Genomic DNA, 5,672 nt, shown 5'->3' on the forward strand with positions numbered 1-5,672 from the left:
AAAATGTATTGTGCATGTTTGAAAAAAATAAGAATAACATAAGTATTGTAAAAAAAAATTAATAGAAGGAATTATATAACAAATAGTTATAAATCATATTTTGGCATGCAGTATCTTCATGCCATTGCACCCTGTTCATTGTCAATATCAACATGGCCAATAATGGGCACAAAAAAGTTGTGTACTAAGTACTTGTGTAAGTACTCTTTCCAGTCTATAAGCTTCTGATGTTTGCTTTTCCGCTCCGGACTTTGAATGTGACTTTTGAGTGGGGCTCATCTCCTGGGTCCTGTTACCATGACAACTGAGGCAGCTGATTTGTGCTGGGGTGTCATGGTAGGAGTACGTCCAGCATACAGATGGATAACTCTGAACCCTGTGTGAGAATGGCCCAGAGGGGAGTAAAACAGAATTCTGGGGACATCATGTCACTTCAAGTTTTTCCGGAAGGTTTAAGATAGGACATAGGATTGTGCTGACATCCATACATTATATATATATATATATATTGGTCTCAGCACTGGCCACATATGCAAGTAAAATCTCCAAATCTAAAATTTCTATCATCCTGCTAGCAAAATCCACATAATCATGTCTAAAGGTCAAAGAAACAAATGGAATCAGTCACAAACCACCAAGATGTTTCCAAGAAAAAAAAATTCAAGGAATAAAGTTCAAAATGCAAGCAATGAGTAATATGCATGCTGGGAATTTGAGACAAGGAGCTTTTAGAGAGTCAATCAAATGGTATCAAGTGTGCAGATAAATCAGCGGAAACATTATAAGCTGCAATGAAAGCTGTTGTTATATATGACCAAGGCCAACAGAGAGGGTTTGACACAGCTAATCACAAACATGGCTATGTATTATTCCATTGCATTACTCTTGGGATTGGAGTGGGAGTAGACGAAGTCTTAAATGGAGTTCTGCTGGGCAGTAAATCAATCCCACAGTCCCAGAGCTGGTGAAAGGATAATTGTGTAGATTTAAAATTACAAAACGCCTCACTTAAATCATAAGGCCGAGGCATGTTTTTCAGTTCTAGGAGAATGTAATGTAAATGGACTATCAACATTAGTTACTATCAGGAAATAGAAAGACAATACTCCACTAGCAAAATATCTGTATTCCTCTAGGAAATTACAACAGATTGGTTAGCCATAGATAATTGAGTTGGAAGGATTACATGAACAGCAATGTCATTTCATGTTGGTATGAGTTTGTATCGTTTGAGTCGTGGAGCTGAAACAAGATTGTTGTCTGGGTAAATACAGTTTGTTCTGCAAATAAAGCAGTGAACATCATGTGCAATGGCGTGTACATGTGTGCAAAAATGAACATTTTTATCATTAAACTTCAGCATGGTATTGTATAGTCCTACTTATTGCTACCTGGAACTGGTGAGATATTTGACAGCTTAACCTTAACTTTCATAAACCAAAACAAACGGTTGCATTATTTATTTATTTTCTCTTTTTTTTAGGGACAAAGTAAGCCTCATGGAAAAAATCAGCATGTCAAACACAAGCTGACTCCAAAAGAGCAGGTGATTCTTAAAAAATTCTTAAAAATTATTAAAAAATTATTAAAATAAAATAATTTCCCATATACTAATGCATTAAATCGTGTTTCCTATAGTTTTCAAGTCATTCTTTCAGCCATGTGCCTATATTTAAAAAATAGATTTATAAATTATACACAATTATACGCACACACACGCACACACACACACACACACACACACACACACACACACACACACACACACACACACACACATATATATGTGTATGTGTGTGTGCATGTGCTTTTGTGCATGTGTGTGTGTGTGTCTGTATATATGTCAGTGTATAATTGTGTCTGTATGAGATTTGTGGAACCCTAATTCAATCTAGATATTTTATTTCTTGTTTTATAAATTAATCCAGGATCTATAATTTGCTGGCTTGAAATGATCAGTCTTTTATAGGTTTAATAAAAAAGAAATCTTAATAATAAATAATTTTTATTTATTTAAGTCAGAGTCAGTGAAGCCTCATGACAGTAAGGATGGAGTTCTGCCTTTTGAGTCCAGCACTCAGGATCCAGAGGACGAAGACTTAAATGAGGAGAATAAGAGCCGTGTGGAGATGAAGCAAGCAGCGGAAGAAAAGCTTGAAAGTTCAAAGGAAGATGAGAAGAATACACCATTGCTCCTGAGCAAAATCTTATTGGGAAAATTGTGGATCATTTAAGCAGGTAACTATTTAATTTAGGCCACATCTTTTTTTTTTTGTATATTCTCTCGAAAGTGTTTGAAATGTTTAAATGTGTTGGTTACAGACTCGCTTGGTGGGGATGAATCCTGTACAAATTAGGGCCACTATGGAGCTTTACCCTGACATTTGACCCACCCATTGGCCCAGTGGACAGGGGTTGCCAGCTGGTGAGTGTTGTCCAACATTGTCTTCATAGCCCCAAATTCTTATTAGGAATCTGCTGAGCAGAGGTTTCTTTAACATAGACTGTCAAACCGCCCTGGCTTAAGAAGTCAATGAGAGCCTTAGCTCCAGGTTTATGCTCTATCCAAACCAACAGAGGCAAAGGAATGCCGGCACATCTTTACAGAGTTGTTATAACCTTTATTAAATGTCTCTTTTAAAGCAGAAGTGGACGCTTGAATTGAGGATACAGTATTTTACAAGATATTTGCACATTCTTTCACTGTTTTGTCCAGACCCCTGTGAGAACTTTACTGTAAAAGAGGGAAGACATGCAAAATCAATGATGAGAACTAGCCCGTCTGTCTGTGTCAAGAGCCATCAGAATGTCCTCCCAGTGTAAATGATTTAGACCATGTAAGTATACGTAATTACTTTAATTTGCATTCAGCTGATTACAGTAAAACTGCTTTAACTTCCAAATGGACACTCTATGAAAAAAAGATACAAAGCTGTCACTGGGGTGGATCCCTAAGGTACAAAAGCTAAAAGTTACATTCTAATTTACCACCAAAATTGTATATATTACATTAAAAGTGCATGTACCTAAAGTGTATAGTTTAGAAGCCTACCCTTTGACAGAGTACTGCCACAGTGACAGTTTTGTACTTTCTAAGAGTGCATATTTACATATTCCATTACAGATCCAAGAGGTATACTAGAAACATTTGCAAGTAATATGCTGTTGTCTTTGGGATATTTTCATTGTAGGTATGCGGAACTGACAATAAGACATATGACACATCCTGTCAGCTCTTTGCCACCAAGTGTGGCCTTGAGGGGACCAAAATGGGCCAAAGACTTCACCTGGATTACACTGGATCCTACAAATGTAAGAAACACGAATATGCTTATTTTAATTGTTACCACATGAGAGGTTAAATTTGGTGATAATGTAGGTGTAAGATCACCTTGTCAGAAGAAATAAGAAATGTAGAGTTTCTGCATATCTACTTTTTTGTCTATTTTAATTTCTCCTAATGTTTATTTTGTGTGTTTTGTCTGGTAGTTATTCCTCCATGTCCAGAGTCAGAGTTGGTGCAATTCCCTCTGCGTATGCGGGACTGGCTGAAGAACGTGCTTCTGCAGTTATTTGAGGATGAATCCATGTCTCCTGGCTTTCTCACAGCTAAACAAAGAATCAAGGTATGTCTATCAGAGATACTGGACAGTTTTTCAAGTTAGATATCACGTCTCCCAAAGAGAGATACTGTATTTGTATGATAGGTTTAAAATAAGAAACTGGTGACAAATTCTACTCAGCTCTCCAACTTCTGACACACTTTTCGCAATGTTGATGTACTACCCTGAAAAATAGCCCTTGATTGTATTTAAACCATTATCTATGGCTTCATCACAGATGACTAATGTTCTGCTCAACAGGTTCAGAAAATCTATGAGAGTGAGAGATGGCTTCATGCAGGCGATCACCCTGTTGAACTTCTACAGCAGGACTTTGAGAAGAACTACAACATGTACATCTATCCAGTCCACTGGCAGTTTGCACAGATGGACCAACATCCTTCAGACAGGTGGGGGCTGTGTGTCTGTACAGATTTCTACTTGCAATATTATTTAGTTGATCAGAAATGAGAAATCCCAAGTATCTCTGTAAATGAAGTCAATAAATTCTCTTGACATTTATTTTGCTATCAAATTTCCTTCTAGCTTTTGCTTGCAGCCAGAATTTCAACTAAAATGCTGATAAAAAATATCGGATAACTGCAAATTGCTTAAAGCTACCTAATTAGATAAGAAGACAGAGTTTTGGGAAATCTAGCTCTACAGTATGTGCATATGTGATTGGTCACGAATGGGCAGTTCGTGGGCAAGACGTCTGAGGCTGAAACTATTCTAACTCTGACTTATACAGGAGGTTCGGTAATATTTTTAGCTGGTGTGAGGATGTGGTTGAGGGACATTTCGAGAGAAAAAGACAGACTCTGTGCCAATATATCCTCCACAACGTCAGTGGTCAGACAGACGCTTTAAAGCTTCAGTGCAGAGGAAATCTGCCTACGAATGATTTACTTACAGATGTCTCGCAGCATTAAACTGAGATATGAGAACATTTCACACAGTAGCTTTAAGAATCTAGTGTTGGTCTTTCAGATGGTGTGGACATGACATATCATAAATATTTTCTTTCTTTTGTAAACTGGTGGATACACTATGCTGTTGCAGGTTTCTTTCTCATTCGGAGCTGGCTCCTCTGCACGTTCCCCTAGTTCCAATGGAGCATTGCACCTCAGTCTTTTTCCAAAGGTGTGATGCTGACAAGGACAAACTGGTCTCCTTCAAGGAGTGGCGCAGCTGCTTTGACATTAAGGAAGGTAAAAGTATTTTGAAGGCCTTGTTTAAAACAGCTGACAGTGATTTTAATTTATTATTAATTCACTTTAAATTCATTATTTATGCACGTTTTAAATAAATCAAAAACTATATAAACAAACCAAGTTTTTCAACTTTTCCATCTTTTCATTCCTACAGAGGACATGGATACCAATCTGTTGTTCTGAGCAAGAGCAAATGCCTAAACAAGCATATCTGAGCTAATAGAAGCAAAACTATTTTTTTTATTACATATGGCAGATATAATATTGGAGCTCTGTTCAGTGAAATGGTACTGTATTTTATGTAATGATCATGATGACAAGAATGTCTAAAAACTCTTTTTTGGTGCATTATGTAATATGAATGAAAGAAACTATAGGTAATAATTTAGTTTTAGTTTGAGAGTTTTTTATGCATTCCAGGGGAAAAGTTTACACAGTGAATAAAAAACGAAATAAAATAGATTTTATAATGATGCTGGAATTGTATTATTTTTATTTATTTGTTGTTCTTCTTTTTTTGATTTATGTATATTATATAAGCTTGTTGTCAAATAATTAGCCTACAATGTACAAATTATATTAATGCTTAAATGAATGAATCCGGAGTTTAACTTTGCGTTACAAGTTTTATATCCTGTAATAAGCTTCAGAAGGTTTGTTAGGCACACTGACAACAGTTACTGTGTGTGAAAAAGAACTGTGTGGGGTATGACCACTATAATTAAAACAAACAAAAAATGAAAAGAAAAAAAAAGTGTCTGGGGGAAAAATACCCTTAGGAAGTCATTTAATTCCTGCTGTCAGAACTGTATGCAGTGTGCAGTGTAATTCAATGACCGTGTGACTTCTCTGAGCA

The 5,672-nt window shown here is 36.4% G+C and overlaps 1 pseudogene; it reads left to right on the plus strand.

Moving 5' to 3' along the window:
• The first annotated feature begins 1,361 nt into the window (after positions 1–1,361).
• On the plus strand, positions 1,362–5,217 carry LOC132141674 (SPARC-like; annotated as a pseudogene).
• Positions 5,218–5,672: the final 455 nt, after the last annotated feature.

Source organism: Carassius carassius, chromosome 6, assembly GCF_963082965.1.
Source record: "Carassius carassius chromosome 6, fCarCar2.1, whole genome shotgun sequence".
Lineage (NCBI taxonomy): Eukaryota > Metazoa > Chordata > Actinopteri > Cypriniformes > Cyprinidae > Carassius > Carassius carassius.